The 21,783-nt window shown below is 37.1% G+C and overlaps 1 long non-coding RNA gene across 1 annotated transcript in view; it reads right to left on the bottom strand.

Annotated features, from left to right (window-relative positions):
- Positions 1 to 1,680: 1,680 nt before the first annotated feature.
- LOC124396375 overlaps positions 1,681 to 21,783 on the bottom strand; it is a 34,184-nt gene continuing 14,081 nt past the window's right edge. Inside the window, exons 3-4 of the long non-coding RNA XR_006927764.1 lie at positions 3,748 to 3,826; positions 1,681 to 1,820 (exon numbers count right to left, since the gene is read on the bottom strand). This is a non-coding gene — a long non-coding RNA (uncharacterized LOC124396375). The remainder of the gene's footprint in view (positions 1,821 to 3,747; positions 3,827 to 21,783) is intronic.

The following is a 21,783-nucleotide window of genomic DNA, read 5'->3' as shown; positions in this document are numbered from 1 at the left end:
ACTCATTAGGCCTGCGTCCGGAGGCAGTAATAACAGCAAGTGTTTTAAAGACTCCCCCAGCTATCATGTGCCTCTACATGCAAAAAAAAAGCAGTTCTATTCGAGAAGATCCATGTTGTGTGACAAAGAGCAGATTAATAGCAGTTAGTATCACATATGCACATGGCAGTTATAAGTTCCTGAAGGGAGGAACAAAAAAAAAACCTGCGCATCGGCAAATCAACCAGCACAGAAATTCCCTCGAGGACGTTTCAGAACGAGACAACACACACGCTGAAACATCACACACTGTATCACAGAGCATCACTAAGCAGTAGTTGAAGTGATTGAGGAATTGCTTAAAGGATTCTGGTAATGGGGGCACTGGGAGAAACGTCTTGAGGGTTTTCATATCAGTCGTCTTAAGTGGGGTGAATTGCCTGATCGGAGATCGCAGATTTGAACAAAATGTGGTGTTCGAAAGCAGAATCAGGCCCTGTATAGTACTTGTGGAAAAGGGGGAAGGCTCAGATTGAGGACCTTTCAATCTTCCAATCAATATCTCAGAACCTTAATGAGAGAATTAATCCTTCTCATTCAGGATTCAGACATTACACCAGAGCTTCCGATGTTCTTTGGATAGTTGAATGTTCTTTCCTTCTTAACAATCTTCTCTCTCAGAGAGGTACACACTCTGGTTAAAGGTTTCACATAGGATCGGAGTAATCTTTTCATAAAATTTCAAGGCTTAGCCATTAGTGAGTAGTTCATGGCTATTAATTAGACACTGCAAAGTGGTTATACTTCATATTGCTCCAGAGCTTCATGCTACCACTTTTGAAAAACCAAACAAAAAAAACAGCCCTTAACGGAGTTGTAGGCTGATTTATCTTAAATTGTAATCTAGCGATTTATTCATTGATAGAGACTCAAAGCACTTTCGAACAGCGCTATGGACAAGGGCGTCTGCTAAATCCCTAAATGTAAATGTAAATGTAAATGAAAAGCCCCATGGACTCTGAACAGATGGCACATTTGTTTTGAACACGAAGCTCATAATAAATGCATATATATCTGTCCAATCCTCTTAATACATGGTTGTTGTTTTTTTGTAAATTAAATCATCTATGAATGTAAAATTACTCAATTGCTAGAACATGTTTGGGCCTCAGTTCCTGGTGCAGAGATGGCAAAAGAACACACACCCTCCATTAGAGTAGAAATACAGATGCTCATGTTTTAAAAGACTGGTAAAAGTTGAAGTACTGACTACACTTTTTTAAGTTAAATTAATGACGTTCGGGCTCTGACATGTACTTAAATAAAAAGTAGCCGTTACTACTTTCTGTTTTAGAGTCACACTGGAAACTGGAACTCATATATAATATATATTTCAAATTCTGTTACCTAATGAATGTATCCAGGCTGAACAGCCACCATATAGAACACAAGCAGAGAAAAGATGATGATGATCAGGTGATGTCTCTGTTCTCAGGCATGTTTACATCACTGACGTTTTCAACTTCTTGTTGCCTTTTGCTGCGCTTGTTGTTAGAATTGTAGGCCAGCCATGTGATTAGTACATGTGCTAGTACATGTGATTTTTTTCCTATTTTATTTTTAATAAATTTGCAAAAATTTCAAACAAACTTCTTTCATGTTGTCATTATGGGGTTATTGTTTTTAAAATTTTGAGTCGAAATGAATTTATAGAATACGTCTGTAACATAACAAAATGTGGAAAAAGAGAAGCGCTGTGAATACTTTCCAGATGCCAGATGGGTATTATGGTCAAGTGTTTACAAAGATGTTGCATGTCTTCCAGTAAACATCAGCTCAACCTGGAAAAGATCAAATATTGGACAAATTGGAAACAGTGTTTTGTCAGTGGAAATATAAATGTCTATTGCTGCATAAAATAACCAACCTGCACTTATATTATCGTTCACATCAACATAGTCAGATTATGTTTTTATGTTTATGTTTAAAATATATTTTAGACTTGGGGTTTTAATTAAATGTAAAAAAGGTAGATTTGCATATGCAGGTGATGGTTGGCCAAATACCAGTCTTCACAAGCCTTTGTATTCTATTTGTAGTTTATGTTTATGTTAAATTCCAGGACAAAATAATAGATTGTCTTGTTTGTCAGAGATCTTCGAATCTGGCTTATGATACAACAACGCATGTGCATCTGTATGATGCCGGTAGCATCTGGCACAAACGCTCTAAATCTTCAATATCCATGTTTTATGCGACGTCTAATTCTATTCCAAGATATTGCTTTCATTTGTCTCCCATATCATCATTACTTTAGCAGCGATTGGTGTTCTCATGAGATTAGCTTACCTTTTTGGTGAGCTTAATCCGACCCCCCTCCTTTTTTTTTTTTTTTTGCTTTCACGTTCATATCACTTGTTCTCTTGAACACTTGTGGTCTCTTTAGGAATCATTATGCCTTATCTTATGATCATCTGTTATCTATGACTAAACATATTGGCTTATTGATTTTACCAAGCGCCAATTTGGAGTGAAAAAAAAAGAAACGAGGTAGAGAAATGACAGCCAAGGTGAGTGGGAGAGAGAGGGAACATATATCACACTATTATCAATCCATTTTTTCCCCTTTTTTATTGTAACTTGCCATTTTTCAGCTGCTCATCCTCACCCACAGCAAATAAACCCTATGATACAATGTGGTTCAGTAGAATCTGATGCAGGACGTAGTCAGTGTCAGATTTTCCTTCCTTTGTTTTTCTTCTCCTTTGTTCTGGACCATGATTAAAGACAGGCATGCTGTTTTTTTTCTCCCATGCTGCTTTAAATGAGATATATTTTAAATATTATTTAAATGACGCCAGACTCGCCACAGGAAAAAAAATAAGTGAGAAAAGAAAAAAGCTTGGTGGCCTTTTCACTGTTCATAATTGACTGCAAGAGGGTAAGAGTGTGCAAGCTGAGAAATGAGAAGTGCAGGCACACAGGGGAGAGTTGGATGACACTGATGTTGGAATGAGAGCGCCAGTTGAAAATGTAACTTTAATATTAATTCATTTAGATATGAAATAATGATGGTGATTTAGCTGTAAACTAGATCTAATAGGACATATTTTACAAACTGTACTGCTATCTATCTATCTATCTATCTATCTATCTATCTATCTATCTATCTATCTATCTATCTATCTATCTATCTATCTATCTATCTATCTATCTATCTATCTATCTATCTATCTATCTATCTATCTATCTATCTATCTATCTATCTATCTATCTATCATCACAAACACACACACACACACACACACACACACACACACACACACACACACATACACACATGCACACAAAGGGCCAATGAACTTGAATGTGACTCATAAGCATAGTACATAAAGGTGCAGTGGCTGATGGGAAACTTAGTCCTTGCCCATAAATCTGACATTCTGAGAATGATGATAAAATACACAATACAGTAAAGTTAATTTCAATTAATAAATCATTGTAAATCATCAAATATTAGCCTTTTGCCCTCGTTTTATCATTTTGTGGTTCACTCCGATAAAGCATCCACGTTGTGCAACTGCATTACATCATCATTTCTTTATTACATATCACATATAATTATTGTACCAAAACCCTGTGTCCACCTCCTATAAAAATGAAGGCACACCCTACTATCAACTACCTGAACTAATTCAACTACCTCAGCAAGAAGCAGAGTTTTCTCACTGTATGTTAGCTATCTACAGCACAAATGTGTAGACCTACCACTTAGCCAGTTGTAGAACAGTGCGAACTGGTCATGCTCTCGGAAATGCTGCTCAGTGCCCAATTATCAGCTGTTCACCTGCTCATAAATATTCAATAAACAAAAACAAGCCATTAGTGGTTTATTCAATATATTTTCCATCATATTACAATGCTAAGTTATAGGAATTATGAGTCAGATGTTGCATGTTTACACACATAGTAATTTATGAGAAAGCTTCCAGGTTCGTACTGCAGTAGCTGATCATAATTTATCAAGCTTTATGTAGATCCTACAATAATTGGTTCTCATATGTTGCCAGAAGCAGGAACATATGTAGAAAACAATGAACAGAACATGGCATTGAAATCAATAATCATTTACTCTCAAATGAATGTGGAATAATTAAATCAGATGTCAGTTTTTATTGTTTGTGTATCAAAATTTTTCACACAGATATAAATAAATATATTATGTATATATATAATGCATATAAATTATATGTGTAATGAAACACTTGAATAAATTAAAGAATGATTTATTCTAAATACTTATATATACACACATATAAAAAACATCGATATCATCTGACTTTTATTAAGACATTCAATAAGCCCTAGAAGTATTACTCTTAAATCTTACATCATAGGATAAATCTAATCAGTATGTAGACTATTATGTATGTTATATATTACGTATATCATACATTACACATGATCACTTATTTCTTAAGCTTGTCTACCATTTTCAAGCCAGAAAGTTTGTAATGCTAAGTTGATTTGTCTATATTTTTTATATTTTCACTATATTTTTTATATTTTTTATTAACAGATGTCTTTTCTGTTAAATACAGCAGCACAGGAGACGTTCTTATGAAGAATAATTCCTTCCACTGACAATGTAAACTGAAATAAAATACACTTAAAGCTGATGTTTGCATATTTGTCCTTGAATGAGCCATGTATAATTCAGTAATCACAATATAATTATAAATCCAAATTGAAAAACTAATAAACTAACAAAACTGGCATGTTCGTATTTTCCCTGCATCACTTCTGTACAGTGGAGAACGTACAGCAAACATTCCTCCTGTATAATGGGTTTTTAATTAATTACTTATTTACGTGAAGTGAGATGATCATAAAGTTGCTTACTAGTGATATAATTAAAAACACCAAGCAGCAGCAGAGCAGAGGCAGGAACATCTGTCCTTGGACTCATCCTGTGCAGAGCTGAAGTGGTCACGAGTAGTTTTAGTGCTCATCATCGCTCTGCTGTTATGTGTGGTGAAAGTGTGTGTGTGTGTGTGTGTGTGTGTGTGTGTGTGTGTGTGTGTGTGTGTGTATGTGTGTAAAATTAGGTGACTTGGGAGGTGGTCACTTTTTTTAAAGAACTAGAGATCCTACTAAAGGTATCAGCCGATGGAGGAGGACCCAAGCATAGGCAAAAAGAAAATCGTAGGCTTTTATTGATATGCTATGATCTAAATCATAGTTGAGAAACATTATATATACAAAAGTTTGTGGACACCTGACCATAAGATTCATATGTCTTCAAATGACATCCCATTCCACATTTAGTCCCTGTTTACTGTTATAATAAACTTCACTCTTCTAGGAAGATGTTTTGGCTTTGTGCACAGAGGCATTGTCATGCTGGAACAGGTTTAAGTCTCTTAGCTCAAGTGAAGGGAAATGAATATGCTAGTGCATCTATAGACCTCCTGTACAAGTGTGTGCCTCCAACTTTGTGGTAACAGTTTGGGGAAGAAGCGCATATGGCTGGAAAAGTCAGATGTCCCAATAATTCTGTCCATATAATATATTTCATGCTCTTTCCCTGACCTTGTTCTGTCATGTTCTTACAAATAGAAGGTTATAATATTGGATAAAGCAAATGCAATTTCCTCACGCTGTGAATGTCACATTTTGATCAACATGTTGAATAGGTAAGTGCTGTGAAAGTGAAATGATAATAAGCTTAATTACTTTAAGTTGTAATTAGATTGTAATTAGACAGTGGATTGTTTTGGTTGGAGGATGTTTCTGTGCCACAGAGGGGAAGTCAAAGTATAGATTTCTTCTTCTTTCGGCTTCTTCCATTAGGGGTTGCCACAGCGGATCATCCGTCTCCATACCCCCCTGTCCTCTACATCTGCTTCTTTTGAATCAACTACCTGCATGTCTTCCCTCACCACATCCATAAACCTCCTCCTTGGTCTTCCTCTTTTCCTCCTTCCTGGTGGCTCCATCCTCAGCATTCTCCTACTGATATACCCCATGTCCCTCCTCTGTACATGTCCAAACCATCTCAATCAATGCCACTGTCTCTGAACCACAACAGATTAATATGTAGGAAAAAAATATGTAGGTCTGCTGTAGAGCTGTGCACATGCTTTAGGAATGTATTTGTTTATTTTATGATTATTTAAATTTCTGAACATGGATTTAATGGACATCAATCCTTAAAAGTCTGTAAAGAAAGTAACATATTTCTTACTTTTTACATAAAAATGCTAATTGTCAGGTTTTATCGACAAAAAAAAATACACAAGCAAGTTTGACTCTAAAAGAAATCAGACATTTTAAGATGTTTAGAAATAACGTATTTCTTCATTTGGCAGCTCCCATTAGGGGTCGCCACAGTGGATCAGCCGTCTCAATTTCACCCTGTCCTCTACATCTGACTTTTTCAAACCGAACACCTCCCTGTTTTCCCTCACCACATCCATGAACCTCCTCCTTGGCCTTCTTTTTTACCTCCTGCCTAGCAGCTTCTCAGCATTCTTTTACCGATATACCCCATGTCCCTCCTCTGCACACCTTGTCATGGCAGCCAATTTAATTAAAAACTGTAAGAAGGGTACCTGGTTATAGTAAACTTTCTCTGTAGAAAACATTTCATGTTATTATTTTCCCAATGCGTCTTTGCTTAACATAATTTCTTTGCACTTATACTATGTATTAGGCTACTGTTAAATGTGTGTGTATAAATAGTAAATATATATGCTATTAAACTATATATTTGAATTATGATGAGTAAAGTACTAAGTAAGTAGGATCGAAGCAAAACATTTTTTTATCCTACTTACTACACCAAATGATGGCAAAAAAAAAGCAATCAGCTTTATCGGTCAAAATGTCCCTTATCCAATTTTTCTCTTGCTTTATCAGTCTGTATCTTTCATTCCCTGATGTTTTATTTTTTATTTTTTTTTATTTTTTTTTTTTATTTTTTTTTTTTAACTTGATCATCTAGACACAACCTTAAAAACATTCCTCCCCAAGCAGCTCTAGACAAGAAAAACATTCTAAACTCCATGGCATTAAGCGCACAGGTCATTTCAGTATTCGAAAGGATCTGCCATTTAGTGTCATTTTCTCCCCATAACATCTGATAGATATAAATACACTATAAATACACTAAATACACAAGTAGCATACAGGGTGAGGAGGCCTGGGAAACATTATGGTGGTCATAATGTTATGCCTGATCGGTGTGTATACAACAGAAGCTTTATATATTGAATTTATAACACATTTATAACATTTTATCTTTATATTACAGTATAATTTATTATTTTAATTTTTTTAATTATTATTACATATCAGGTGGACTTCTGACCATCATGGTTCATGGTTCTTCCCTAAACTGTTGTGAGAAAGTTGGAAGGGAACAATAGTATAGGATGTCTCTGTATGCGGTCGACTGGCACTAAAAGTCACAAACCTTTCCATCATGACTGTGCACATAGCAAACTTCATGAACATATGGTATTCCAAGGTTGAACTGTAAGAACTTAAGTGTCCTGCACTTCGACCTCACTGAACACCATTAGCATGAACTGGAAGACTGACTTCACCCCAAGCCCCCTGACACATCACCAGTGCTTGCTCCCACTTATGATCTTGTGGCTGAATGAACACAAATCGCCACAGTCACACTCCACAATCTACTGGAAAGCCTATCCAGAAGAGTGGAGGTGGGACTATGTGTGGAATGGGATGTTCAAGAAGCACTTATTGGTTTGATAGTTCAGGTAAATACATACCTTTAGCTATAACATGTGCTTTTTGGAAATATTTTTTGGAAATGTACATGAGCTGTGTCCTGATTGTGAGGCAGGAAGGCTGAGGTCTATCACACTAAGTTTATATTTGAATAGCACTAATGTTGACACAATTACAATGTAAAACACATCGAGTGATTAGAACCATGACACACATATAATCCGCACCCACTGAATTTGACAAATATTTTTATTTTGAACATAAATAAGCCGCACCTGTCTACATTGAAACTAATGAACTTTACACAGGCTTTAACGAAAGACAGTGTCTGTTACACGGTGTAACGGGTGAAATATGTTGCGCTTCCGTTAGGAGCATAGCGGTATTTTGGGAATAGGCTGCCGCCGCATTTTTCCGGTATGACTGCATGTGTGCAAGGCCGAGGAATATGTCCTTATTATTTTCTGATGCTCATATCTAAGTTTCTTTGATTAACCCGTAACGCTGTTGCCAAGAAAAATAAAAAAGCATGAGTTTTGGAAACCTGTCTGTGCTTATATGATTTCATTTGCAACTGGAGTTAGTGAGCTCTCCCTTCACCCAGACTCAACGCGTTACAACGGCTTGAATCTAAACAGTAGCCGACCAAGAAAGTCATTGTTCACTGTCTTCCTCCTTCCTTTCACAACTATTTCTCTCGAGAGTTTATCTTTTGGCATCGTCGTGCGATTAAAAACCCCCCTTAGTGAATGTTTTTTTTTCCCCAAAGCCGTGCAGCTCAGAACACAGGTGAGGTGCGTTTTTTCGTTTTCGTTTGGAAATTTCATTGGTCTAATGTTGTCACTCAGTTTTTTGGCTTAAATCTTGTGAAACTGTGAAAAACCCAGGAAAAATCCATAAATTAGCCGCTTCGTTGATCAAGCCGCGGGGTTCAAAACGTGGGAAAAAAGTAGCGGCTTATAGTCCGAAAAATACGGTATGTGTGTGCATGTACACTATATTGCCAAAAGTTTGCAGACACTTGGTCATAAGTATGGTATGTGCTTTTTGAGCATAACATTCTAAATGTAGTCCCAATATTCTCTTTTAATTTCCTTTGGGAAGATGATCAATCAGATTTTGGAGTGTGCTTGTGGACATTTGTGTTTATCTATATATATATTAAACAGAATATGACCAGATATGTGTATGACATATATTGATAGAAGTACAGATTAAGTGTCCCAGTGTGATTGTCACCAAAGCAACATTGTGCTGTGCCAGTCCAGTCAAGTTTGTGTGTGTGTGTGTGTGTGTGTGTGTGTGTGTGTGTGTGTGTGTGTGTGCTACAGTTAAAATTCTCTATACTCCCTGGTGCCTGAATATGTTTGACTTGAAATAGCTTCATCCTCCATTCCCAGGCTACACACACACACACACACACACACACACACACACACACACACACACACACACACACACACACACACACACACACACACACACACACACACACACACACACACAACACACACACACACACACACACACACACACACACACACACACACATTCTGGCTTCTTGCTCTTTCTCTCTCTCTCTCTCTTACTCTCTCTCTCTCTCTCTCTTTCATTTGGTCTCTGTTGTTCCTCCATCCTACACATTTTCACACCCAGCGACGAAAAAGCAAATCAGCAACTGCCAAAACCGTTCTGCAGGCCTGTGATACATTACCATATGCAAATGAGATCAATTCCGTTCATAGATGTGTAATTAAACACGCCGTGCGAGCTTGCAAACAAACGTGCCTCTCCATTACTTTTCCAATAACAGAGTTGCCACGGCAACACGTTTAAGTGGCCAGTTTTTATCAGGTGCCTCAGATGCTCAGCGTGCCTTCGCTAATGCATGCTAAGCGATCTTTTGTAAGCCGTGTTTTGCCTTTTTTTTCGTCTGGAATTTGAGTTAATGATATACCAAGCCTGGTTCTGGGATTGTTCCGACAAAATCGATGTCAGTGCAGAGTTAATTTTGACTCACATGATGCCCTTTTTAAATCATAATCAATTGTAACAATTAATGCGTAATGCATTTTATTAGAAAACTGGCCGGCGGTTTAAAAAGAGCCACAGAGTGAATGAAAAAAAAATTATAAATAAATAAATTTAGCACTTTTCCTGCTGTCCTTGCATTTGAATGCTTTTTTTTGGTATCTTTCCCCACTATAATGAAACTCGAACCAAAGATTGACCATTGAATTCAGTTCAATTGAATTTTATTTGTTGGATTTTACTTTTAACAGTGGACATTGTCCTGAAAACAGTCTTACAAAATTACTTCAGATAAAGCGGATTAAATTGATATTAATTTTAGCATCATACATTTGTCCCTATACATTTATTTCTCCTAATGAGTAAACGAGTGGTGACAGTAGCAAGGAAAAACTCCCTGAGATGGTCTGTAGAAAAAACCTTGAGAGGAACAAGACTCAAAAGGGAACCCATCTTCATCTGGGTGACACTGAATGTCTATTTATTATAGTCTATCATTGTTGAGGTTATGAACTGTTCACTGAGGGACACTTGAATGCGAAATTGTTCAAGACAATTGTAGCCTTGATCTATTTTAGCAAACTGATTATATTCATTACAATCCAAATCCATCTTCATGGTTCTTGAGTTAAACCCTTCACAAAAACCACCATGAATCTTTAGTCTGTTCAGGTGGAGCCATTCTGAGCTACAGGGAATGGTTTCTGACTAAAAGAATAGGAATCAAGACATCCAGATTACTGCCAGATTCAAATTTCCCAAAAAGCACAATGATTATTGTCAAGTGGAAGCATGAACATCACACTAAACACTCTCAGTGACACATTATGATGTCATTGGCAATCCTTCCAGCCAAGATGTTCTAATCTAGCATAGGCCAAATGTGTGACTTAAGTATTAGTTATGAACCTAATTATCTTAAAAAAAAAAAAAAAATTATTATTATTTAAAAAGGGGAATTTGTTGATAAGAAACAGTCAACTAAAACAAAAACCTGCAAGTATTCTATCTGTCAGAAATATGGCCTTGGAAAACAATTCCCATCAGCCATTACACCATCAAATTACTGTCACATATCACTAATCACTTTCCACTCTTGTTTAGCACATGTCTATAAGTCTCACATTTCACAGCACCCTTTGTCTCATGTTTGTCCTCCACGGTGTTCCACAGTTGATGGCTTCTCGTTCAGGTTATGTTTTTTTGTTACTGTCAGAAACGCTTGCGGGTGTGATGGTGAGTGAGGACCTAAATGCAGGATGTGACAGGGAGTCGACAAGGAAAATACAGGCTTTAAAAAAAAAAAAATTATTATTATTTAAAAGGGAATTTGTTGATAAGAAACAGTCAACTAAAACAAAAACCTGCAAGTATTCTATCTGTCAGAAATATGGCCTTGGAAAACAATTCCCATCAGCCATTACACCATCAAATTACTGTCACATATCACTAATCACTTTCCACTCTTGTTTAGCACATGTCTATAAGTCTCACATTTCACAGCACCCTTTGTCTCATGTTTGTCCTCCACGGTGTTCCACAGTTGATGGCTTCTCGTTCAGGTTATGTTTTTGTTACTGTCAGAAACGCTTGCGGGTGTGATGGTGAGTGAGGACCTAAATGCAGGATGTGACAGGGAGTCGACAAGGAAAATACAGGCTTTAAAAAAAAAAAAATTATTATTATTTAAAAGGGAATTTGTTGATAAGAAACAGTCAACTAAAACAAAAACCTGCAAGTATTCTATCTGTCAGAAATATGGCCTTGGAAAACAATTCCCATCAGCCATTACACCATCAAATTACTGTCACATATCACTAATCACTTTCCACTCTTGTTTAGCACATGTCTATAAGTCTCACATTTCACAGCACCCTTTGTCTCATGTTTGTCCTCCACGGTGTTCCACAGTTGATGGCTTCTCGTTCAGGTTATGTTTTTGTTACTGTCAGAAGCGCTTGCGGGTGTGATGGTGAGTGAGGACCTAAATGCAGGATGTGACAGGGAGTCGACAAGGAAAATACAGGCTTTAAAAAAAAAAAAATTATTATTATTTAAAAGGGAATTTGTTGATAAGAAACAGTCAACTAAAACAAAAACCTGCAAGTATTCTATCTGTCAGAAATATGGCCTTGGAAAACAATTCCCATCAGCCATTACACCATCAAATTACTGTCACATATCACTAATCACTTTCCACTCTTGTTTAGCACATGTCTATAAGTCTCACATTTCACAGCACCCTTTGTCTCATGTTTGTCCTCCACGGTGTTCCACAGTTGATGGCTTCTCGTTCAGGTTATGTTTTTTTGTTACTGTCAGAAACGCTTGCGGGTGTGATGGTGAGTGAGGACCTAAATGCAGGATGTGACAGGGAGTCGACAAGGAAAATACAGGCTTTAAAAAAAAATAAACTGACCAATGGGGCAAGGCAAAATCACAGTCCAAAAACAGGGCAATGCAGGGAGAGAACCAAACCAAAAACCAAAACAGTCCAAAAAAATCTATAAACCAGCAAACTGAGCAATACAGGGCAGAGCAAAACACAAAACCAAAAACTGTCCAGAGTCCAAACCTGGTAACTAGGGAGGCAGAGCAGACCAGGGGTCAGGAACAGGAGCAGGAGCAGGAGCAGAATCCAGAGCAGGCAGGGTGGCAAGAATAATCTCAGGGGCTAGGGATAATTTGGCCCCGAGCTAAAGTCTTGGTTTGCCCCATTGCTCAGTTACCTTTTTGTCTTTATTAAAGCCTGTTTTTTTTCCTTACTCCCAGTGTGCATCCTGCATTTGGGTCCTCACTCACCAGGTCACCCACATATATCTCTGACAGAATAATTTGGCCGTGCATCGTGTCCCGTGAGATCACTGACAGTCACTTTCTGTTTTTATGCATTTCTTTGTACTTTTGCACTTGGATTTCCATTTCCTCCTCACTTGTTACATTATGGTATCTTCAACTGTCCTTACTCTTGCAGGAGATTACTGATATAGATTGGATTTCATGTAGACTCTAGACTGGTTGGAATGCATGTATACATTTGGATGGGATGTTTACCAATATTCCCAAAACACAGCAATTGTACTGTATTTTCAGTTTCTATGTAGGAATGAAGATCTTTTCAAAAGCACTATCACATATATTAGAATGCGTACTATATACATTTGAGTCAGATATTTAATTAAATCATACTGGATTAGTCTTATATTCAGGGACGTAATATAGCTGATGCACTGTGCATTAGAAAAATGTTATTGTCAGTTGCAGAGCTGAAAGGTCAGGGACATTCAGTAAAAGAGGAGCTGATAGTATGAGAGATCTGAGATGTACATTATGTGCAGGTGATGTGTAACGACATATAAATTAGACTTGGATTGTTCCGATTGGATTTGGCTTTTAAATAAACACTGAATTGAAGAAAAGTATTGGGACACATGACTTTTCCAGCCATATGTGGTTCTTTCTCAAAGTGTTACCACAAAGTCGGAGGTACACCATTTTATAGGTGTATAATAATGTAATATAATAATAATATAATAATGCACTAACATAAACATTTCCCCTTCAATTGAACTAGAAGACTCTAGAATCCTAGAGCATAACAATGCCTTTGTGTACAAAGCAAACTCTATGAACATATTCTTTACATGGTTTGGAGAGGAAGATCTTGAGTGGCCTGTTATAAAGCTCTGACCTCAACCCTACTGAACACCTTTGGGACGAAGTAGAACACCTCAGGCCTCTTCACCTCACCTACATCACTACATGACTTTACTAATGCACTTGCGGCTGAATGAGAACAGAAGAGTGGAGGTTATTATAACACATTATAAAGCACAAAGCAAACTCATGGTTAGGTGTCCACAAACTTTTGTCCACATAGTGTATGTCTGCCAGGTAATGATGCTGGAACATATTTGTAGTATTTATGGTAGATTTACAATGGAAATGTGATCACTGTATAAATGAAAAATATGTACATAAGAGAATGATTCTTGGAATGTATTCGTACTTAAGAGTCGAAACTTAACATTTTACTTTAACTTTTTTTATAGACCACATTTTAAATCCAGCGCTGTACATTATATTACAGAGCAATGCACCAACTAACATCATATGACGAACAAAAAACATGTCCAAAGACAGAGAGACCTCCTGTAAAGTGGGAAGTGGGAGCTCAGTGGTTAAAACGTTGGATTGCTGGGTCACCAGTTCAAATCCTAGCACCACCAAGCGGTCAGTTCTGGGCCCCTGAGCAAGGCCCTTAACCTCACCAGCTTAGTTTTTAGAAGTTCCTCTGAAAAAAGATGGAATGAATATAAATGTAAAATTGGAGACTGTTTCAGCTTCAAAAATAAAGCCTTATCTTTGTTTTAAAAAAGCTACAGAGACAAATAGAAGACCTTAGCATTCTGATAGAAAAGTAAAAGTTAAAAAGGTCAGTAATGTCCTGTGGAGCAAGACTATGAAAGGAAATGGGATTAAACACTGAGATGTTTGTTGGTATTTATTACATTTACCAGTAAAACTAATCGGGATCACATCAGGCTTTAGTCTTTGTTATTTCGAATAGCCCCCCTACAGCTTGAAATCAGATCCTGTTTGTTTAAATGACGGTCATTAACCCAATGTTCTACACTGTTCATGAGCTGCACCTGAGCATATTTGAATCAGAGGCCAGAAGGTGGCTTTCAGATGTTTTCCGACATCAGAGTTCAAAAGCGGCTTTCACACTGGACCAAACAAAACCAAAATCTTGCTGCGAGAGACAAAGTTAAAGCCCATTGGCTGTTTGCTAGCGTGGCCTGAGTATGAGAGTGTAATATCGGTGCTGTGTTTGTGCAGTCCGCTGCCGAGGGACAGGCAGCTTAAAGCCATTTTATTAGGTGTTTCAGCATGTCTGACAACATGCTTCCACTCAAACCCTTTGTCTGCAGGAAGCCTGACGAATACAACAAATATAATCTGTCCTTATGGTGGCCAGCCGTGTGTGTATGTGTGTGTGTGTGTGTGTGTGTGTGTGTGTGTGTGTGTGTGTGTGTGTGTGTGCCTATGATGAGTGGTGTGTGTGATGTGTGGCTTGCTCTTTCTGTGAACAAAAATCAGTCTAAGCTGTAAAAGATTTGGGGCATGGATTTGGAGCTTCAAGGTCACCATGACTGGCTTCAGCGTGTGCATATGTGTGTGTGTGTGTGTGTGTGTGTGTGTGTGTGTGTGTGTGTGTGTGTGTGTTCTCTAGAGGACTCCTCTACAGAAGGAATGAGAGGATTGAAATTCCATTTTTGTTTGAAAGCAACAGCGAGTGTGACCTAAGACCATCAAATCCATGCTGTGCATCTCTCTCTCTCTCTCTCTCTCTCTCTCTCTCTCTCTCTCTCTCTCTCTCTCTTATTGCGTTCACCATTCACTGTCTTCATTTCTCATTTCAGTAACGTGTAATGCACCCCCATCCTATTTGCATTCTCATAGCGAGAGAGCGGGAACGTGGGCTCGGGTTAGTTAGAGAGTCATATATGAGATTCTAGAAGGATGAAGAGTTGTGTTATGGAAGAAAAAGCCGACGGCTCTGAGTTACCCTGCTGCTGATGAGGGATTAGGGCTTGGCTTTGGCTGAAATGTTAAGTGCTGTGTGTTGCTTAATGAAGAGAACTTAGACAGAAAATGTGCCTCAGCAAGCGATGGAGTGAGAGAGAATGAAGAGAATAAAAGAGCGAGAAAGAATGAGAGGGAACAAATGGAACACTAATGTGCAGGAGTGTGCATGTGTCATATTCTCTCACAAACTAGATGTAATTTACAGCTACACTGGAGGCTATAACACGCTAATATGTGTATATGATACTAAATGGCTCTTTCTTTATACTTTCTTTTTTTTTCCCTGCATGCACACTGGTACATTTGCAGGAGTTTCGGGTTCTGCTGCGAGCGGACTGCACTTTAATGAGGTTTCATTAGAAAGCCACGGCATCTTTAATGAGTTCCACTGTTGTGCTGTTTGTGTTATGGGGTAAGCGTTCGGCTAATAACTACACACTGTCCAAAGTATGTGTGTCTGTGTGTGTGTAAGTGTGAGAAAGAAAATGAAAGGATACGAGAGAGAGAGCGAGAGAGAAAAAGAGAGTCAAATCACTTGCTCCAGCTACATTGTTCTGCAAGTGGAGTTGCAGCTTCCCAAAACAGGGGTCACATATATAAAAATATAAATATATAAAAAAAACCCATCTCCCTCGTTCAAATTTAGTATATTAACAATTTGCCTGTTACACTATTAAGTTATTAAATATCCTATTCACCTCTCCTAAACTTCGTCCATGTGTACTATTCATGATTCATGATGCAATATAATAAAAAGTCATGCCTTGCCTTATTCTTCTTTCTCTACTTCCTCTAAATTATGAAAACAAAACAGTGTGTGAGCCAGCACAGTGGGCCCACACAAATCTGACACACTTGTCCTATTTCTGTATGAAAACAAGCTCCATTCTTTTGATTTTGTTGAAACAGAGATCAGTATATTTGAACAAAGTAATGATTGTCCTGGGTACAGTATACTAGTTTAGTATGAATACAGCAATATGAAGTGATTTCCAGTATGTTATTATTATTTTTCTATGCTTATGTACTTATATTAATTACAATGAAACAAAAAACACAACAAAGAACACCCATACCTGTTGAACAGCTAAAATCCAGTATTAGATACATATTAGGATTAGGACAACATTCCTTTCCCAAAACGTCTTCCAATTCCAAGATGTATACAGACAGAGGACATGATGCTACACAGAGGTAAACATGGCCCTGTCCCAAATTTTTTAAGACCTGTAGCAAGCATCAAATTCAAAATTTCCTTAAAATGGTATATATTCTCAGCTTTTAACATATATATATATATATATTTTATATGTTAAATATGTTTTATTGTTAATAAAATATGGGTTTATGTGATTTGCAAATCATTGATTTCTGGTTTTATTTACATTTTACACAGTGTGCCATTTTTTTTTTTTAATTGGGGACGTACATAAAACTGTCATTTGGTAAGCTAATAAAAACTAGCTCAAATGCTGTGGAAAAATGTCAATGCTAAAATATCCAGCACAGTCAAACCAGCCATTTTTGTCTTCATCATTCTGCCATCGTTCCCCTGCTTTACTTTCATGCAAATTGTACACTGTTTGAAGTATGTATGCTTTATGGAGTTATCTGTGTAGCAGCTTGCAACTCCAAAAGCTAGTGATAGACTGTTATTATCCCCTCGCCTGTGCTGTGTGTCATTTTTTTGTCATTTATGGTATCCGTTCAGAACTTCATTCAGAATCCTTCATTATCTCGCTAATCCTTGTAAGGTATCACAATTGATTCTGTCGCTCAGAATATATGAAGCTGGAATTTCTTCACATCTGTAACCTATTAGTGACCTGTAGGCCTTAAAGGTTTAAAAGTCCTTTCTTACTTCACAGAGCATTTCACTGGTGACCTTGCTAGACTCTACCAAACATTTGGAAGCTGTGTTCCATTGGAAAGAAGTAATCATGGATGATGCCTCAACTGTTGGTGAAATTTGATGCCACAGAGGCACAAGGTGGTGTGGAGCCCTGGTGTGAGATTAAAGCCAATCAAGTAGCTGGAAGTGAGGAAAGTCTTTCAGCTGTCAGATTCTTCCTATCGGTTCTGACACACTGCCATGTGCTGATTCATTCAGACTCTGTTCCAATGGTCAGATAAATCAATTACCAGAGTGGCACAAGGTTGGGTGGAGCTTTTTACTTACTATAGAGGCCCTATCTATGGATAGTCTCACTGAGAGTAGCCAACAGGTTGTGATGCATGTCTGCATTCCCCATTAAAGAGATTTCTGTGAATTTAAAGATATCATGCTTTGCATTTAGGGATTTGGAATTGAAAAGAAGAATTTAAGTGGTATGTATTACTCATCTCAGCATCTGATCTGTCTTATAGTACAATTCTAGTCTTTAGTCTTCCAAAGAAAAAGAGATGACGCAAGGAAACACTTCCTCTCTGCGTCACTTGAGCAATTTTGTCAACTTTTTCATCTACACTCTGATTTTGTGCCGAGGTTTTAATTTACAACTGCCAAAACCTATATAGAGTGAGAGTCAAAGGTTTGCAAACACGAGTCCTTTTATTATTTTTGAGACACATGCATGTTTCTTCTGTTTATATGCAACAAATTAGGTAAAGATAAAAACATAAGCATTGGACAGCTAATGGCTAGAAGAAAGTACTGTGGATAGACAAGTTCAAATTTTACACTTTTGAGAACAGGAGAAATGAAGAAAAGATGTTACTACCTCACACTAGAGACCTGCACTCCTGCAGAACCTATGCAAACAAGTGCGTTGCTGGACAAGATTTAATGGGGTGCGGGTGCGGGCGGGAATATACTCGTGTGTGCGGGTTGTGGGAGAATAAAATCATTCACGGGACTTCCACAAAATGGTCTAAAAAATGATATTTTTAAATAATAATAATAAGTACTAAAAAACAATAAACTGTTATGTGTCTACTGCACAAAAGTATGCAGTAAATACTAAAGCACACTGAGGTACAATGTCTCAGACAGGGGAGAATCACTGAGTGCTACAGGTATCACTTCATTATTAAAGAAAGGAACAAACAACACAACAAAACCGTGGCCTGTTTTGTTATGAGATATCGTTCCAGCTGATGTTCTGAAAAGTTACTTGTTCATAATTTTCCGTTTCTTTTTTATTCATATTCAAAATGAAAGCAAATGAAAGTAAAAAGCAGAGTAGCAGGAATAAGCAGTCAGTGCATTGAAACTACATTTTACCTGCAGGCTGCACGAGTATAATAAAATATTTTTTTTGTGGGAGAAACTATTTTGTGAAAAACCTGTCTTGTGCAGGTCTCTACCTCACACCCACAGTTAAACATGGAGGAGGAAGCTGAATGGTTTGAGGTTGTTTTGGAGCAGGGAAGGATAGAGACTTTGTCCAGGGAAAGAAAACTAAACCAACATGGCCGCCATTCAATACTTCAGCACCATGTAATTCTATCTAAACCGCCAAGTAGAGCCAACTTCACTATACAACAAGACAATGACCCGAAGCACACATCAAAGCTCTGTAAGCATTATTTTGAGAGCAAACAGTCAGCTGGTGTGTTATCTCTCATGCAGTGACCTGCCCAGTCACCGCATCCACATCCTATTGGACTGCTCTGGGATGAGCTGGATTGCAAGATCAGAAAGAAATATCCAACTAGCAACAAACACTTTTACCAAGTTTTACAAGAGACATAGCCGTTTGGAAAAACAAACTGCCTGGGTGACAAAAGTGTGTTCTTATTCATAAAGTCTGTATATCTATACATTTATAAATTTGTTTGGTCAAAGTAAATCTTCATCTAGTTTGTTTTATGAAAATGAAAGAAACACGCATGGGCCATGAACATTAATAGACTGGGTGTTCCCCAATTTTTGACTGGCACTGTACATACGTCACAATTCTCCTATATTATCAATATGGCAGATTAGAGTATAATGTGACGTCTTTCAGAAAAGGTAAGAATTTCACCAGATTGTCTGACACTTTATTTATTCATTAATAAAATCACCTGCTATTGATAAATATTGAATAAACAAAATGTTTGTAAAAAAACAACAAAAAAAACAACAGGTATTAAATTAGTAACAGTTAATTAGTAATACTACAAAAAAATATGACAGTTAAAAAAAGAGCATAGATTTTATTTTGTGTATAAAAATAGTTATGATAAATAGTTTAATACTGTTTGTTTTAACACCTTTGATGCATGCTGTAAGTGAGCCAAATCGCACATCAAAAAAAAAAAAAAGCTGTGTGAGCCAGGACAGTGAATTATTTTTTATTAAAAATGCACTCCATTTTCTTTATTTTCTGGATACAGAGATCTGTACATTTTAATAACAAGCACTGTTTTGCTAATTTGGTAACAATCACACCAGCAGATAAGTCAAACTAAATCAGAATCAGAATCAGGTTTATTGGCCAAGTGTGTTGACACACACAAGGAATTTGGTTCCAGCTGTTTGTGACTCTCAAAAGTAAAGACTATAAATAAAACCTATACATGACAAAACAGACAAGACAAGACAAAAAGAGACTATACAAGACAATACAGACAATTTGATAAAGTATGATAGTTTAGTCTGGATAGGACAATAGATAATCGTTTATGTTAAAATGTTTGGCTCTGGTGCATTTAGTCCTGTATAAATTAACTGTAACATGTTGTTTCAAAGACAGAGAGGCTTTTATTGTCATTTTGAATAGAAATCACACAATTCCCAAACCATACAGTGATGCTCAGGATGCTCTCTATTGTCCCTCTGTAAAAAAATGCTCTCTGTAAGTCCCTGTCTCAACAGTCTCTTTTATACATACACTACAGTGCTAAAAGTTAAAGCTAAAGTCAGGTAGTGATGTAGGTGAGGAGGACTGGGGTGCAGTTAGCATTCCAATTCATCCTAAAGGTGTTCAATAAGGTTGAGGTCAGAACTCTATAGCAGGACATCTTCCACCTAATTCAAGTGAAGACAAAATTTCATGCTACTTCATCCAAAAGACATTATATACAATTGTGTGCCTTCAGCTTTGCGATAACAGTTTGGGAAAGAACCACATATGGCTGGAAAAGTCAGGTGTTACATTACTTTTGACCATATAGGGAAAATGGTAGTTGAGTGGTTAAGTATTGGACTTCTCGAAAGCTAGTCCTAGTACCAAACCAGCACCACCAAGTTGCTACTGCTGGACCCATGAGTAAGGCATTTAACTCTCACCTGCACAGTATAAAAAAGTGCAAATGCCATAAATGTAAATGCAATAATAGTTTGTTGTATTACTATAATGTCAATGAATTCATAGCTCAAATCCTACAAAGTACTAGAAATAAGTTCCAGAGGTATAACGTGTACCTGAAAATCATACTTCAATAAAGGTATAGATACTTTACAGTAAAACTTACTCCATTACAAGTTAGAAGTCACAAATTCCAATATGATTAGAGTAAAAGTCTTAGAGTATCTGATTTGAACAGTACTTTTGAATGTAGACTCAAAGATAAGGTTTTTATAGACATATCAAATGGTGATGATAAATGTGTCCTCTTCTGCAGAATAAATAAGCCACAGTTGGTGACGGTCATTGTCAATTAAAATGTAGTGGAGTAAAAGGTACATGTATTGAATCATAAATGTAATTGAGTAGAGAGTAAAAGTTGCTTATATATTTGCTGTTCTGTAAAACTAGAAATAGGAATTATTAGCAAAGTACATTTACTCAATAACTATATAGCACTGCAGTGTTGAAATATCTAATTAGCCTCCAGTATCCAAAGTACAGGCTTAGCTGGTCAAACTGGAAAACCATCTTTGCTAGCTGGTAAATTATTACCTGTCTTTCTTATTACTACACTGAACTGATCGATAAAGGTGTTGTGTTTCCTTTCTATCAGATAGCAAAGATGGTCAAGCAGATTGAATGGCGCAAATCATGTTTTGGCGTCTGGGAGCTTGTCAGACTTTTCAATATGGATAAAAAAAAGTGTTTCGTATTTGGGAACTACAGAAATGAAAATTTCGGGACTACAGAATTTTTTTCTAAGACACAACATTATACTTATAATAATAGCATTCTTGATGCTGACTGATTGTGCTAACACTAGGTATCCATGTGAAACCAAACTGATCACAAAAACAAATCCATAGCAGCTGATATACTCACTAGAATCCAAAGAAGGTAACAAAAGGTAACATCACAAACAAAGGCTACTGGACTGTGTGGACTGTGTGAACACAAGCATTACTTCAGCCGCCTACTGGATGGAATTGTGTTGTTTACACATCACTGCTTCTCCATTTTTCACAAGTTTTCTTTTTGCATTAGAACTTGTGCTCTTTTTACAAGCTGCACAGAAACACAATACGTTTTTTAAAATCTCTGGCCCTATGCGTTTGTACACATCAGGTTTTTTTTCCCAGTACATTCT

The sequence above is a fragment of the Silurus meridionalis genome, chromosome 14 (genome assembly GCF_014805685.1).
Source record: "Silurus meridionalis isolate SWU-2019-XX chromosome 14, ASM1480568v1, whole genome shotgun sequence".
Lineage (NCBI taxonomy): Eukaryota > Metazoa > Chordata > Actinopteri > Siluriformes > Siluridae > Silurus > Silurus meridionalis.
This window is presented reverse-complemented; position numbering and strand designations above follow the sequence as displayed.